An 18,360-nucleotide genomic window follows, 5' to 3' on the forward strand; every position below is an offset into this window, starting at 1 on the left:
TGCAAGCTTTCAGAAAGAGGCCGATTAGAGAGGCATTCGATCACACGGGTTGAGAACACACCCTACCTCACCCGTCACCAAGTTATGTGACCTCTCTTAGCCTTTCCTTATATTTCAAATCAGAACAATGTTATCCAACTCAGAGAGTAGCTCTGGCCATTTTCTGAAACGTGTGCAGGATGCCTGGCACATGACAAGCACAATAAATAGTCACGGCTATTACCGGGCTCGCATACATATCAGCCACCCTCACAAGCATCCAGCCAAGACAAGGTATATGGTAAATCTCTGAATAAATATGTGCTTTTTATTCGATTGCTCTCAAATATTCCAAGTTCCCTGGACACTGCTGTTCCTTCGATAAACATTTAACAAGCTTCCATTATGTGTCAGGTAGTTCAAAGGGGTTATTCAAACAGATTCTTCTTCCAGTCATCGTAAATAATTCCACGGTTGCCAAAGGAATGAATCACTTTTCTCCCCTGACTTGCCTAACTGCCTAGAGCAAAATTAAGAAGCACCACCACACACTCCCCTCAGACAAATTTACCAACATATTAAAAAAAATGCAATCCAAATGACATGGTAAGTATTTAATGATATTCATGTTAATGATTGCAATACCAAAAAGGCAACTGTTTGTTTGTTTAACCTGTAAAGCAGACTGGCTGCTAAATGCCCCTGGGAACTTGGGAACCCACTGTTAGGATTTACTTCCCCAGCCTCGTTTATCATCAGCACATTTCTAAAGCATGCTGGCATGGGGTTGGTGTGCAATGCGGCAATGATGCGGACATGAGGCAACATTTCTTAACTTGGATTCTCTCAGGAGTTAATGACATTCTTCTCCTTAAGACATCAGTTGAGGTTATCCCTGGGGATGGATAAAAAGTAATCATACTATTTGGGGTTGAATTGTGCTCCCGCATCAAATTCATCTGATGAAGGCCTAATCCCCAGGACACACCAGAATGGGACTTTAATTGGAGAGAAGGTCTTTACAGCGATAATCGAGTTAAAGGAGGGAATTAGAGTGGGCCCTAATCCAATACGACTGGGGTCCTTATGGAAGAGACGATTTGGATAAATACACACATAAGGAGAACACCACAGGAAAATAAAGGCAGAGATCCAGGGATGTGTGTATGAGCCAAAGAAGGCCAAGAATTGCCAGAAAACCACAGCACCTAGAGGAGCGAGGCCTGGACCACACTCTCCCTCACAGCCTCAGAAGCAATCAACCAGCTGATCTTAAACTTTCAGCCTCCAGAACTGTGAAACAATAAATTCCTATTATTTAAAACAGTGTTTGGTACTTTGTTAATGACGACTCCAGCAAATATACATGCTTCAATAGCAAATGCACTTCAAAGCTAGAGCCACAATCCTGATTTAGTATGACAGGGTTTTTCAAATTCAGTTCAGTCGCTCAGTCGTGTCCGACTCTGTGACCCCATGGACTGCAGCACGCCAGGCCTCTCTGTCCATCGCCAACTCCTGGAGCTTACTCAAACTCCTGTCCATTGAGTCGGTGATGCCATCCAACCATCTTATCCTCTCGTTCCTTTCTCCTCCTGCCTTCAATCTTTCCCAGCATCAGGGTTTTTTCAAATGAGTCAGCTCTTCACATCAGGTGGCCAAAGTGTTAGAGTTTCAGCTTCAGCATCAGTTCTTCCAGTGAACATTCAGGACTGATTTCCTTTAGGATGGACTGGTTGAATCTCCTTGCAGTCCAATGGACTCTCAAGAGTCTTCTCCAACACCACAGTTCAAAAGCATCAATTCTTAGGCACTCAGCTTTCTTTATAGTCCAACTCTCACATCCATACATGACTACTGGAAAAACCATAGCCTTGACTAGACAGACCTTTGTTGGCAAAGTAATGTCTCTGCTTTTTAATATTCTGTCTAGGTTGGTCATAACTTTTCTTCCAAGGAGGAAGCATCTTTTTATTTCATGGCTACAGTTACCATCTGCAGTGATTTTGGAGCCCAAGAAAATAAAATCTGCCACTGTCTCCACTGTTTCTCCATCCATTTGCCATGAAGTGATGGGACCGGATGCCGTGATCTTAGTTTTCTGAATGTTGAGCTTTAAGCCAACTTTTTCCACTCTCCTCTTTCACTTTCATCAAGAGGCTCTAGTTCTTCTTCACTTTCTGCCATAAGGGTGGTGTCATCTGCATATCTGAGGTTATTGATATTTCTCCCAGCAATCTTGATTCCAGCTTGTTCTTCATCCAGTCCAGCATTTCTCATGATGTACTCTGCATATAAGTTAAATAAGCAGGGTGACAATATATAGCTTTGACATACTCCTTTCTGGATTTGGAACCAGTTTGTTATTCCATGTCCAGTTCTTGCTTCCTGACCTGCATACAGATTTCTCAGGCGGCAGGTCAGGTGGTCTGGTATTCCCGTCTCTTTCAGAATTTTCCACTGTTTATTGTGATCCACACAGTCAAAGGCTTTGGAGAAGTCAACTCCAAAATGTTGACTTCTGTCCCCATGAAATTTTGGGTACCTTTTATTCATAATTCTTACCCTTATTAGTATAACTAATAACACTTCAGAAACATACTCCTATGAAAAATCAGTGTTAAGAACAACAGTCTCACACAAATAGTGAGCATCTAATAAAGTTCTATTTGATTCAATAATGAAGAATGGAGGAGACAAATGCAAAAACCAAGTCTGTATAAGAAACTGGGTATGACAAACTAATTATTTATAATAATCAGGAAGGAAGTGCCTATAAAGACGTCTAAATCTGCTTTAACAGTAGATAACTTTCTACAGGTTAATAAGACCTTAGCCCCTGTGACATTAACCTCTCTTTGGTCTATAAAATCATGACACATCAGCTTTTCACAGGTCAACCTCTAACTTTTTATGGGAATATCAACTGCCAGCACCTCTATCATTTGTGGATAATTAATCAAATATACAGAGACAACAAAAATATAATATCCAAGAATACCAGGTAAGAGTCAGTTACTAAGAAGTAAGGTTCTACTTCTTTTGGAGCAGGCCAATTAGAATATGCTCTAGTAAAATAACATTTAAAAAAATCAAACAATAACCTTTGCCATTGTCAGAATTTAGGATAATTTTATTTTCCCTACTCATGGCTCAAACTACAAATTAGAATTTGTTGTGCTGTTGGTACTCCCCTGGTGGCTCAGTGGTAAAGAATCTGGCTGCAGTGCGGGAGACATGGGTTCAATCCCTGGATCAGGAAGAACCCCTGGAGAAGGAAACAGCAGCCGGCTCCAATATTCTTGACTAGGAAATCCCATGGAGAGAGGACCCGGCAGGCTACTCATGGTTTAAAGTATTAATTAGAGTTTGTTTTGTAGCTTTATATATGTCTGGAATAATTTGAAAAATCTCATAAAATACATGATCTTATTCTCCAAACAACAACAATAATAGCAATCTGCTAGATACCCAGTATGCCTTGGACATTATTTTAACCATTTTCTCTGAGGCTAGAAACAGATGTTTGCAAGTTTACTAGAGAGGTTTTTGGGGAGTGAGGGCAGCAGGACTGGCAAAGTAAGAAGCTGAACTGTGATGCAATTATGACAGAAACTTCAATGATCTCACATACCAATGTGGAGCTGGAATGCCCTTCGGAGCTGTCCCAATTTCAGGCAGAGACATGACTTTGAACCTCCACATCAATCAGTCTTTGGGTATAGGCAGGCCCCTGACCAAGCGTAACATGGTCAAGAGGCTCTCTTACATTGGGGCAATGCCTGGGGAGGGGCTCAGCTGGAGACTCTCAGCAGCCAGTGCTTCTGGAAGCCGGAAATCTAAGCACCTTCGTCCTAAGAAGGCGTGTGGGCAGCAACCCACAACATCCACCACACACCTCTCTAATACTCATGACAAACTAGGAAATGGATCATTTTATTATCCCTATTTTACTGATGGAACAACTAACATGAGAAAGTTTAAGGAAATTATAAAAGCCATCCAGCTCAGAAGTAATGAGGCCAAGACAAAAGCCCAGATGTCTGGCTCCAATAGCTCCACCCATCTGTATTCCCTCTGAAAGGGAGGAGAAAGAAAGGCATAGAAGGAGAGAGAGGGATGGACAAGATGGTACAGGGGCTGGGCAGGCAGTGGCCTGAAGCGACCCATGAGATGCTCTGGTGTGTGGAGGGCAGAAGGGCATTTTAAGGGCACAGTCTAATGTCCAAATGGAAGTTGGACTGCTGTCATGGAAATGCCCCCTCCTATGTATTTCCCACCTGCTCTTATATCTTCAGGAAAGGGAAAGTCTACTCCTGGCTTAAAGGCAGTTGGGTTTTATGAATGTGAAAACTGAATAAGAGGCTGAATTTTACATCTAGGTCAATGAATACAGAAGAGACTGCCTACTGGGATAGAAAGCTAATCCGAAATTGAACAAATTTAGAAAAAGCATGAGCCTGCGAACAGAAATAACCTTACGAACGTAAGCCCTTTGGGAAACCACAGAATTTAGGGGAAAGAATTTAGATTTCAATAGGGTTGTTCCCAGTAAAACTAGCAACAGGAATTGTTTATCTTTAGAGCCTCCCCCTCCCTGTTTCCAGGCTAGGACACTTTCCGACTGCCTTCAGTTTCTCGTCACTCCCGGCACCTTTGCCGCTTCCACCACAATCTTGTTCAGCTGGTGATGTCACTGAGGAAATAACACAACACAGCTTCATCAACTGAAAACAGTTTAGGATATGTCCCTAAGAAGGAGGTCAGCAAGAGACCAGTCTTGTCTAAGCTATGGTTTTTCCAGTACTCATGTATGGGTGCGTCAGTTGGACCATTAAGAAAACTGAGCTCTAAAGAATTGATGCTTTTGAACTGTGGTGCTGGAGAAGACTCATGAGAGTCCCTTGGACTGCAAGGAGATCCAACCAGTCCATCCCAAAGGAAATCAGTCCCGAATATTCATTGGAAGGACTGATGCTAAAGCTGAAGCCCCAATACTTTGGCCACCTGATGTGAAGAGCAGACTCATTTGAAAAGACCCTGATGCTGGGAAAGATTGAGGGCAGGAGAAGGGAGTGATACAGGATGAGACAGTTGGATGGCATCATGGACTCAATGGACATGAGTTTGAGCAAACTCTCGAAGATAGTGAAGGACAGGGAAGCCTGGTGTGCTGAAGTCCATGGCAAAGTGTTGGACATGAGTGAGCAACTGAACTGAACTGAAGAGACTCGTGAAAATGCAAAAACTTTCATGATCCAAAGGAATAGAGTCAAATGATATTCAAAGTGGTCGAAATAATTTCCCTAAGCTACAACCCAAAATACTGCAAAATAGATGGGTGGAGGGTGGGGTTAGAGGCAGCGACCTACTGCCTACTTTGAGACCAGTCCTAGGATGATGCTAGGGTTACAGAGAGGCTCAAGAATGTAGATATGTCTTCTCAGCTGGTATCAGAGAGAGAAGGTTCCTGGTAATAAAGAAAGCTCACCTCAGATAATTCAGACAAAAAGACTTTCATAAAGGAATTATTTTAAAGTAATATTAGGGGGATTTCTCTCATGATCCATGGTTAAGAATCTGTCTTCTAATGCAGAGAACTTGAGTTCAATCCTTGGTCAGAGAATTAAGACCCCACATGCTGTAAAGCAATTAAGCCCATGTGCCACAACTACTAAAGCCTGTGCACTCTTAGCCCACGCAACACAACTAGAGCGCTCGTGTGCCAGAACGAAAGATCCCAAGTGCTGCAACTATGACCCAGTGCAGCCAAATAAATAAATAATTAAAAAGGAAGGTTAGGGAATAAACCAGTCCCTAAACTCAAGACTTATAATAAAGCTCAAGAACCCAGAGCAAGTGGCATTGAAGAAAAGAGATGTAAGGTAACCAGAGACTAGACAGCAGGTGAATGTTTGAATGGTGCAGTAAACCACAATCAGTAACAAATCAGTGTACATCTCAGCCTTCTCTTTAGCAGACAGAGGAAGTCCAGGATCATCAGTCTCTTCTCACATTTCTTACTTGTCAAATCTTTTAGTCACATCTGCAATGCAACCAGACTTGGTCTGAAATCAACTTGGCTCTTCACTGCATCTCTGGGTCCAAGGTAGAGAGCAAAGTACCTCATTTGAGGTCAAATGGCTAGTCAGTGGTGGCGCCAGGAACAGAAATCAGGCTTCAACTCAGCCCAGCCAATCTACATTATCACTGTATGGCTATCGTCCATCCCACCCAGTTTGGCTTGATGTGTACACGTTCTTTCCATTTTTCCTGCGGACACCCCCAGCAACTAATTCTTCACTACCCAGATCTTCATGCTTCATATGTATCCTTCAGGACTAACAAAAAAGAAAAAAAGTGAAAGTGTTAGTTGCTCAGTCTGTTTCTGACTCTTTGCGACCCCAAGGACTATAGCCCACTAGGCTTCTCTGTCCATGGGATTCTCCAGGCAAGAATACTGAAGTGGGTAGCCATTTCCTTCTCCAGTAATCTTCCCAACCTGGGGATGGAACCTGGGTTTCCCAAATTGCAGGCAGATTCTTTACCATCTGAGCCACACAGGGAAGTCCCAATAACAATAAAAAAATCAGACTAAAACTTTCAGTAAGCTAGAAAGAGGAAAAAAGTCTTCAATCTGATAAAAGATTTGTCTGAAAAATCTACAAGTACTATTATACATAAGATTTTCTCCCTAATATTGAAACAATGTATGTCTACTTTCACCACTTCTATTCAACATTGTTTTAGAAGTGTAAATCTATGGCTGATTCATGTCAATGTATGGCAAAAACCACTACAATATTGTAATTAGCCTCCAACTAATAAAAATAAATGAGAAAAAAAAAATATAAGTCCTAGCCAGTAGAGTAAAAGAGAAAAATAAGTAAAGAAAAAAAATTGGGGAGGAAAAGGTAAAATTTTAATTTGCAGATGACTTGATTGTGTAAAATTCCTAGTAATCTACGAAAGTCTACCAGAATTAATATGTGAATTTGCAGTCATAATGTTCAGAAGCCATATACAAAAATCTCCTGTATTACTACATATAAGCAACTACAAATTAAAAAATAAAAAGCTTAAAATACCATTAAAAATGACATTCAAAAAATGAACTATTAAGGTATATATCTAAGAAAATATGTATATGACCTATACTGAAAACAACAAAACTTTACTGAGAGAAATTAAAGAAGCTGTTAATGAATGAAGATATCATATTTGTGTATTGAAAGACTCAATACCGTTAAGATGTCAAATCTTCCCAAAATGATACATGGATTCAACACAATCCCTACTGAAACCCAACTGATATTAAAATGTATATATATATAAAAATACATAAAATAGTCAAAAACCTTGAAAAACAATAAAAAGTTGAAGGACTTTCATTACTCAGTTTAAGACTTACTATAATGACAAATCAAGAGCATGCGATATCAAAGAAGAATTGATAATTAGGTCAATGGAAAAGAATAAGAGACTCCAAAAACAAACTTACACATGTATGACTTCAAAAGAGGCACTTAAATCAATGGGAGAAAGAATATCCTTTTAACATATAATCTTGAAAAAAAAAAAGGTTATTCATACTGTTAAAAAATTTAACCTTGATCCTTATCACACACTGTATACAAACGATGCTTCAAGAGGAATCAGAGATACAAACCTAAATGGTAAAACTATTAAGTTTCTAGAAGAAAACATGACCTTGGAGTAGACAATGATTTTTTTTTTTAGATAGGATGCAAAAAGTTCTAACAACACAAGAAGAAACTGACAAATAGGAAATCATCAAAATTAAAAAACTCCTACTTATCCAAAAATGTATCAAAAGATACTTCTTACTCTGCTATCCCCATTCCTGTGCCAACAGTAAAAAAGGTTGTATCAAAACCTCTGAAAAACTGCTCCTTCATAAATAGCAATGAGAACACTGGCAAAACTATCAGAATCATTACTTTTCAGAACTCTGGAAATTACCAACTGATCAGATGAGGCTGGCAGCAGCGCTGACCCTGGTTAGCCACGAGGGCAGACTGAGGCCCTCGTCTTAGGCCAATGGCAGCTCCAATCTGCTCCACTGACCAGATGTGCTGCCCATTCAGGACTCAAAGCCCACTCCGTCAGCACTGACCGTCCCAACCAAGATTTCGTCTTCTCGTCCACCCGATGGCAGGATGGAAACTGCATCAGCCTGCAGTCTTCTAATGTCCAGGATTTGCTGTTGATGTTGTTTGCCTCCACCTCACCCAGGACTGTGATGATACTGGTAAGACTGCACTGGTCCCTCACCCCCAGCCCCAAATTTCAACCACCTGTTCTTGAGAGCCTGAGTGAGGTCAATTTTCTGAAATTTGAGGGAACCAAGAACTTGAAAGGACCCCAACATTTGCTCCATTTTGCCTGGCCAATCTCCACCAAGTCCTCTCTTCATGATTTAGTTTCTCCTACTGGGACGGCCCAGCAGCCAAGTCCATGGACTAAGCAAATACCCCAGGGGCACCGTCTGTCAGGCCTTTGTGAAGATACCCTTAACTTACAGGACTATTCTCTCTGCACCCTCTCCCTCAACCCCTAGTGGCAGCTAGAGAGTGAAAGAAATCATGAAACTTTCTTTACTAACACGGTAGTCTGAACAAAGCAACATGTTCTCGCCTATCCTCTGTTTTTACTGATTTACAGGAATGGAAACAAGGGTTGGGTGGAACAGTTTTCTAGCCCTCTCAGTAGGCAGCTCTGGCAGCACTGCAACCTTAGAATGTATGCTCCTTAGTATGTTTGAGGTCTTCAGCTTTGAAACTTGACCATAAGTCCAAGGTAACAGGAAAAAACCCCCCACTAAGGGTTTTTCAGAAAGGGCGAGGCACTTTATATTTAGGAAAAATAAAATGAGCTTCAGAATCAGACTTTCAGACACTCAATACTTATATTCATAGTAGCACATGCCTATATGTACTACACAGCAGTGCAATGAATCGCTGGCTCCAAGAAGGACAGCACTTATGGTCCCTCCCCTGGTTAAACTTATGACCCTGGGACAGAACACAGACACGAAATAATAAATACATGAATTATTGCTGAGAGATACAACTGTTATAAAGGGAATGATAGGAACAAGTGGTGCAGAATGGGAACGATGGTGATGAGGGACCCTACCAGGAGGAGATGACAGAAGCAGGATTTAAAGTAACCTGGAGTGGAAGTCCTGCTCTCCGACTTGCCAAATACATGACTTACCATGACTCAATGTCTCAGACTCAATTTCTTTGTCTGTAAAACAGGAAGAGTAATTTACACCACACTGGGGTTGTTGTTAAAATTTAATTAAGAATATTAAACACATCTTTTTCCTATTACTTTCCTAGAACACAATAAAGGTTTTTTTAAAAAGGCATCTAAGGTGAAAAACGAAAAAACAGATTAGACACTTATTAACTTTATAACTCTGGACAAGCCATGTAAAAGCTCCAAGCCTTCTTTTCCTCAATTATAAAAGAGAGAAGGCAATATCTTACAGATTGTATGAGGCTATAAACTACCTTGCAAAATAAAAATATTTCTTTGTAAAGTTCTAATGTACTTGATATGATAAAGTAATGAATATACTCTCTTAAGCATGGGTAGATTTATTATGAAACTAATGAAGTTTAAATTTTAGGGCCTTTCACTTCTATGGGCCACTGTGAGTACCAAGAGTCACAGAACTTTGCATGTGGGAGTGTGAGACACGATATAGAGAGGAAGGATTTACATGTAAACATTCTTGGTGTGTTGTCTAAAGAGAACACAGGAAAAATAGGGGCTACATATCAAAGACTCTATTCATGGGTCTCCAGAAAAAATGTCTGTCTTGGATACTGGTACTCGACGATAGAAGGAAAAAAAACTCTTCCTTGAATGTTAGGCTGTAAGCTAGCCCTCACATAGGTTTGCTCCCTGAGTTGTCCCAAAGATTCAACTCAAATATTTAGAATAAAGTAGTTATGGGTTAAAAAATTTTCTCAAGTATCTAAGGAGTAAATACAAGCCCTCCCTAGAAAAACCAATTCTTTAAACCTAGGTCTCAAAGAATTTCAAGAAAGTAGCAAAACATATGAAATCTCTTATCAAAAATTACAAACACAGAAGAATCAACGCGTACAAGCCAGCAAAAACAAGAGACTCTAGAATACTAAAATTATCATGGCTAGAATATAAAACCATGTTTGGTGTCCTTAAAGAAGTTATAAACAATGGCAGTAAAATTAAAATTGATAAGAGACTATTACAGTCAAAATAAAGAACTAATTTTTAAAAAGACTAAAGATCACTTTTAATAAGGAAAACTAACTAAAAGCAAATAAATGAGCACATACTATATACAAGCAACAGAAAAGTTAGCAAACTACTTTGAAGATTTAAAGAAATTATCCAGAATGCATAATAGAGATAGAAAATTGGAAATGAAAGTTAGATGCAAAAATCAGTGAGAAAGTAGATCTAACATATGTCTATTAGAGTTTCAGAAAGAGAAGAGAGAACTGCCCAGAGGCAAACTTAAAGACATATTAGGAAAGTAATCAAAACACCCAAATAAAAGATCTTTGTCCATGTGGTGGAAGACTTTTTAAAGACGTCCGTTCTCCCATGAATGATCTAAGGGTTCATAACATTCCAATCAAAATTCCCATAGGCTTTTGGGTGAACTTGACAGACCCATTCTAAAATTTATATAGGAGAGCAAAGAACAAGAGTAGCCAAGATTCCAGAAAAAAATCTGGAAGTAGGGTTAGCATTAACAGATATCAAGACTTGCTATAACATGTTGACAAACAATACAGTGTGGTTTTGACACAAGAATAGACAAGCTGACCAACAAAACAAAAAATGTGATTCAGTAACAAAGCAAAAAGTATATGGAAACTTGATTTATGACAGAACTAGCATGGCAGAAAAGTGAGAAAAAGATACATTTCTCAATAAATGATCCCCCCAAAAATTATTATCCAGACAGAAAAAATTAGACCCTACCTCAAAGGATGCATAAAAATTGATCCCAAGTAGATTAAAGATGGAAAAGTAAACCACAAAACTAGGTAACATTCATAAAATAATACAGGAAAGCATCCTTGTATCAAAATGGAGGGAAGCATTTACTAAATAAACATATACAAAATGCAGATGTCCTAAAACGCTTTACAAATTTAATTAAGTCATTCTGTGAATCAAAAACCCTACGAAGAGAATGAAATAACAAACCACAAAATAGAAAAGATGTCTCCCACAAATGTAATTGACAAAGCATTAGTATAAATCCATAACACAAAGAACCCCTCTCCCTACCGATAAAATAGAAAAAAAGTGGAGAAAGATGGAAGGAAGGAAGAGAGGGAAGGAGGGAAGGGGGAAAAGAGAAGAAAAAGAAGTGGAAATTCATCTCCTCCCCCTCTCCCCCATTCATTCTTTTCTCTACCATTTCAAACCACTCTGTCCACGTTGGCAAAATTTTTAAAGTTTATTTCTAATATCAACTCTTGGAAATATCAACCATTGGAGAGAGAGAGAACTTATAAACTGTTAAAAGGTGTACAATAAGGCACAATCACTTTGAGAAACACCTGGCTTACCTAGGACACAGAAGGTGTGTGTGCACGCGCGCGCGCGCGTGTGTGTGTGTGTGTGTGTGCGCTAAGTTGCTTCAGTCGCGTCTGACTCTTTGAGACCCCATGGACTGCAGCCCACCAGGTTACTCTATCCATGGGGATTCTCCAGGCAAGAATACTGGAGTGGGTTGCCATGCCCTCCTCCAGGGGGTCTTCCTGACCCAGGGATCAAACCCGAGTCTCTTAAGTAACCTGTATTGGCAAGTGGGTCCTTCACCACTAGAACCACCTGGGAAGCCCCTGAAGGAAAACACAGCACAATATTTACCAGTGACACGCCAAGGTCCAGATCCTAGATATCTCTGGCACATACACACAAGATGCTATCAAAAATATTATATCAGCATTGTTTGTTATAAAAAACATAGAAGCTGCCCAAATGTCCAATGAATGCGGAATGGATAAATACACTCATAATGAGAAATAACACTTCATGGCAATGAAAATGGATGAGCTACAGCTCCACAGGATGAAACAGATGCAACTTGGGAAAAGTGGTGATTGAAAAACACCAATCCCAGATGTACAGTTGTGTCTACTTATATGACATCTTAAAAAAAACACAAATAGGACTATACTACGTATTCTTGAGAGGTGGTGTGGTGTGGAGGCTAAGAGCACACAACCTGCAAACAGACCACTGGAGTCGGAATACAGGCCGCCACACGTAATACTAACTCTACGATTAGGCAGTTATTTAACCTCTACATACTTCATTTCCTCATCTGTACAATGGGTCTACCTACCTCTGAGGATTGTTTTAGGATTAAATGAATACATGGCACCTCAAATGTTTGCCATATAGAAATCACTATAAAGTTTTATGCTGCCACAATTAAAGATATCAATATTTGGTTAGCAGAATAATGAAACTCAAGAGAATGATGAGTAAAAAATTCAGTTCACTTAAAGGAGGTTGAAGGATGGATTAAGGACATCAGAGGCTATGGTAGTGCTCTTTGTTATTAAAATGGGTAGCAAATTCTCAGGTATTCTTTGTGTCATTATTCTTTATAACTTACAAACATTTTATAAACGTTTTGTTGCATTCTGTTTCCTCCTTCCACTGAAAAATACTTTAAAATGCTGTAAAATTAGAAATAAAAGGGGTAGGGGAGTTGAAACAGTCAAGTTACTGCTGTCCATGCAAAGCCACCACCCTAGAAAACACACACAAAAATCTGTCAGTAACAGATGCCATTTTCCTGAGATTCCAGTACCTTGTTCAAAATATTAGTGATTTTTCTTTTCTGGAAATGCCTCCAGAGCCTGCAGCCCTTCTTTTGAGCATTCTGAATGCTGACAGTTCTCATCCTTTGAGGGGAGATTTAATTTTTCTCCAAATAGCAGCAAGCGATTTGAAACCAACTTTGATAGATGAGATGCGTGATTTTGCTCTCTGACACATAAGTGAGGTAACAGTGTTTCATAAAACAGTTTCTCAAAGTAATTTCAAAACATAATGGACTTCCAGGCTTAGCAGAGTAATCAAATCCAAACTCCCTCACAATTAAGGAACTAGATCTGCCAGGACCCTGACAAATGGCTAGACAGTTTTGACTCAGAATTTACAAATAACACAAAGTCAGACAGAACACCCTAGAAGATGGGTGGTGATAAGCACTGATATCTACTCATTAATCTAACTGCCACATTTCCTAAGCATATAGCCTTACTGGTCAATATTGGACCACTGTTTCCACTGATAGACATCTTATCATCAAATGCATCAGCTCTTTTCCAGAGGAGAGTAAGGTGGTAAATATTATTTATGATTCACCTAAGACACTGATACAAGTAGCAACCAGATTATGGCCAAGTGAAGAAATCCTGCTCAAGCAGGACCTGGCCTTCAGCTTGGAAGTAATTAGCAATATTTGTGGAAGTGATTTCCATCTTGATCATAGGCAAATCATGAAAAAGGATCACATGCATTGTTAAAATTTAGATGCAAATTATCTATGGAATTTCCTAAATCTATTACTGTAATAATCCTACCCAATAAAGGAAATGAGGCTAATTACAGGTATTTACTTATATATATGTACATAATATATACCTTATTCATTTATATTTATGTATGTAATGTATGTAATATACATTTACATACACTGTATTTCATGCTAGTTCATTGTGATTTCTTTATTTAAGTCTACATAAAATATGCGTTTAAGAACTCCAGGGAATTTAATAGAGATTGTCATTAAACTTATTAAGCTACAATTTCACCTGCACAATTTTGACCATGGAATCTTTTACTATCACCAATCTTTCAGAAACGCTATCATTTGCAATATTTCTCAGACATTATTGGTCCAGGTCTCTATGATCAAATTTGCAAGACCTCTCACTATCTGTGATACAATTTAGTTGAATGTGGAAATCTTTCCTCTTCAAACAAACTAGGTTGTTTTAAAATCTGTTCTTTTTGATTTTATATTCTTTTCTATCATCAATATTTATTCATGTCTTCCAATTTGAAGGTAATTCTCCTTCATGGAATTACCTGAAGCAACATTAGGCAAAAATCCAATTTCAAATTTTCACAGATCTAAAATTTTAACATCATTTTCTTCAAAGATTCTTTGAAGGATATACAAAAATGTTAAAAACACCCAACACATACTTGCTTTTAAGTATATATTTTAAACAATTCAGAGTGTTTTAAAGCAATTTTCACCTTTAAGACTGAATGTCCGTAATTGTTACTTGTAAATTTTTCTTCTATTCTGTTGCACCAACATGTAGACATTTACCCCAGAAAAAGGACAATGATATATCCAGCACAGAACTGGAGACAGAGACGTGGAAAGGAAAAGAGAAGCAGAGGTGGGGCAGAGGGGAGCAGGATGAGTTGCCCAAATTCCACATGAGACCTTGGTGCATGAAATTGAACCTGTAAAATAAGAGGTAGCCAGTATACCATAACTATCACACAGACTGGTCCTGAATAAAATCCTTCCACTTTACTACTTATTTCAATCCACCCTGCTATAAACTGAATGCTTGTGTCTCCCCCATCCAAATTCATGTGTTGAGGCTTGAACTCCCAATGTGATGGTATTTGGAGGCAGGGTCTCAGGAAGACAATGAGGTTTAAATGAGGTCAAGACAGCGGGGCTCCCACGATGAGATCAGTGTCCTTATTTAAGAAAAGGAAGAGATCAGAGTTCCCCCGCCACACACACACACACACACACACACACACACACACACACACACACACACTCTTTGTGAGGACACAGTGACATAATGCAAAGGTTGTCAGCAGAACAGAAAGAGGACCTTTATTATGAACCAAATCAATGAGCACCATGGCCCTGGACTTCCCAGCCTCCAGAGTTGTAAGAAATATATTCCTGTTGCTTAAAAGCCACCCAGTCTGTGTTTGCTTGTTGCTATTGTTGTCTTTCTGCAGCCCAAGCTAAGACACACCATTAGCATGGTAAGAAGACATCTTACTGAAATTAAATGCCAACTATAAAATCACTCCCTTGCTGAAGGAACAGAGATGCACAGATAGAGTGTGGACGTGGACATGTGGGCGAAGGGGCGGGTGGGATGAACTGGGAGAGTAGCATTGATATATATACACCACCATGTGTACACACTACCGTGTGTTACTTTCCTGGGCTCCAAAATCACTGCAGATGTGGACTGCAGTCATGAAATTAAAAGACACTTGCTCCTTGGAAGAAAAGCTATGACAAGCCTAAGCAGTGTATCAAAAAGCAGAGACATTTACTTTGCTAACATAAAGGTCTGTATAGCAAAGCTATGGTTTTTCCAGTAGTCATGTACAGAAGTGAGAGTTGGACCATAAAGAAGGTTGAGCACCAAAGAATTGATGCTTTTGAACTGTGGTGTTGGAGAAGACTCTTGAGAGTCCCTTTGACTGCAAGGAGATCAAACAAGTCAATCCTAAAGGAACTCAACCCAGAATATTCACTGGAAGGACTGATGCTGAAGCTGAAGCTCCAATACTTTGGCCACCTGCTGTGAAGTGCCGACTCACTAGAAAAGACCCTGATGCTGGGAAAGACTGGGGGCAGGAGAAGTGGGTAACAGAGGATGAGATGGTTGGATGGCATCATGGACTCAACGGACTTGAGTTTGAGCAACCTCTGGGAGACAGTGAAGGACAGGGAAGCCTGGTGTGCTGCAGTCTATGGGGTTGCACAGAGTTGGACATGACGGAGTGAATAAACAATGTGTAAAACAGATGGCTAGTAGGAAGCTGCTGTGTAACACAAGTTCAGCTTGGAGCTCTGCGATGACCCAGGGGATGAAACAGGGGGAGGTGGGAGGGAGGCTCAAAAGGGAGGGGAAGGACATATGGATACATAGAGCTGATTGATCACCCCGAACAGCACAGCAGAAACCAACACGACATTGTAAAGCAATTATACTTCAATTAAAAAAAAAAAAAGAACAAAATAAAATGACTTTCCTACTTAGAAACGAAGTAACTCCTTATTCTCCTCAACATTAGACCCACCTCCTCCACTAAACTTGAGACACCCCGCCTTCCTTGTGTCCAGTCATGCAAGTCTACCTCATTAATCCACACAGGCAGTCTTTCCATCAGCTAAAGTAAATTGCTCATTTCCGTGCCTTCACAAATGTGAATTCTTCCACCTGAAATGGCCTTGCCCTTCTTTTCTGGCTGTTTACATTGTCCTCCTTCATGCCTCTGTCCTCATCAGAAAACACAAATAAAAATAACCACCATAAAAACTAATAAACACGAGCCTTCTCTGCAGTTTCCCATAGGAGAATCAGCTGATGCTGCCATGCTCCCTTTCGCATCTTGCTTCCTGGTGAAAGGCAGGAGCACAAGAGCTTAGATCAGTGGCTGGTGTTACAGATTCTGTGTCAAATGGTGTGGGTAGGACCTGGGCCTTGATATTTGGAAAACCTCCCTGGGGGACTGAGTGTGCATTCAGGAATGAAAGCCGCCTCTCGGTCTAGCTGTGCACAGAGTCTCAGGCCAAGCTCTGGAAACATTATCTTAATTAGGAGTCAGTGAACAGACCTACCAAATTAGATGCTCGGAGGCTGAGGCATTTGTATTATTAAACAGCTCTTGACAAACCTAGGCTGGGAAACTCAGGCCCAAACAGTACATTAGCCTGATGGTGGAGCAGGACAGAAGGTGCTCAGGCCCACTGCCCTCTTTCTTCCCATTTTGAAAGTCCCTCAAAGTGTAGTAGCAATGCCCCTTTTAGCATCATCCAAAACATCACTTGGGTATTCTATGATGCCCTAGAGGCAGGTCATGATGAAAGTCCCAGCTTCACCTAGGGTGGGTCTATAGTATAATAGGCCCAACAACAAACAAATGTGGACACCTGCAACAGTGGCCTGTTTTTGTGCAGAAAAAAAAAAGAAGAGGAATATGCAAATACGCAAAGCAACAAGGAAAAACATGTTACTTAGAAATACTCTGTGCGCTGTGAACACCAATCACACAATGAAGAAACAGCCCACAACTCATTATCTCAGTGGTATAACCAGTCTGCAAAGAGTACAGAAAAGGGAGTGAATTTTGCCTAGAAGAGGGTACAGGTAAAGTTTCACCAAGGAGGTGGCACTTTAGCTCAGTATGAAAAGTATTTAACCAGATGAAGAATTAGATTCAAAGCATGCTAGGAAGAGGGTGCAGCATAGCAAAGGCCCAGAGCTGTGACAGTGAGAGAGACAGTCTTGTGCTGGTACCAAGAATCACCCCTGTGCTTACATGGAAGGAATACAAAGAAAAGGGACAGAACGAAGCTGGCTGACTGAGGGCAGGAGCGTGAAGCCTCGAATGGCCGACTAAAAAGGCCACATCACCAAAGAGCTTATATCAGAGAGTCCATTACCACTCTGGCCTCTGCCAAATATTCCTTATTTTCAGCTTTAATAGAACTTCAATAGCAGGTTCAACATGATAGTTCTCTGGTAACCATCCTACAACTGTCTCATTATAATTTTGTAACATCTTCAGACAATCTGAACATTCATGAAAAGGTTCACTATGAGAATAAAAACCACAAGAAAGATCTTTAAACCACTGCAAAATTTCCTAAGAAAAGCTTGCAGACTCTTCAGGCTCACGAGCAATCCCCACAGGTATCCCCAACTGCGAGCGCATTGAGTTGCTATAACAACCTGCCACTCATTTCGACTTTACGCCAGTAACCCAAAGACAGCTGGATCCAGAATAGGTTAACTCAAACATAAAGCAAAAGATGCCAGTGGAGGAAAACTCAGCAGGGAGGTAATTAAAAATGAAATCACTATTCTCTTAATGATCTTTAAAAGCAAATGATAATGTAGACCCTTGAACACAAGCAGCGTGTGTTGAAAGACTGAAAGGGATGCCAGGAGTGAACATCTCACCACTGACCAGGAAAGGACCCCTTTTCCCAATTTCATTTCCATCCCTGCCCTCTCTGGAAAAGACGATGCAAATTCCCAAAGGTCAAAGCGGGTACTTCCTTAGCCTCTCACTCCTCAACTTTTTTTTATTGGGGTATAGTTGCTTTCTAATCTGCTGCACAATGAAGTGAACCAGCTATATGTGTATATACATATATGTAGATAGATAGACATAGATATAGATATATACTTACTTAGTCATGTCTGACTCTTTGCGACTCCATGGACTATAGCCCACCAGGCTCCTCTGTCCATGGAATTTCCCTGGCAAGAATACTGGAGTAGGATGCCATTTCCTTCTCCAGAGGATCTT

General features: G+C 40.1%; 1 protein-coding gene across 2 annotated transcripts in view; it reads right to left on the reverse strand.

The window, feature by feature from the left end:
* The window catches only part of DGKI (diacylglycerol kinase iota), a 491,181-nt gene that overhangs the window by 324,032 nt on the left and 148,789 nt on the right, over window positions 1-18,360 (reverse strand). The window lies entirely within an intron of this gene.

The sequence above is a fragment of the Muntiacus reevesi genome, chromosome 6, assembly GCF_963930625.1.
Source record: "Muntiacus reevesi chromosome 6, mMunRee1.1, whole genome shotgun sequence".
NCBI lineage: Eukaryota > Metazoa > Chordata > Mammalia > Artiodactyla > Cervidae > Muntiacus > Muntiacus reevesi.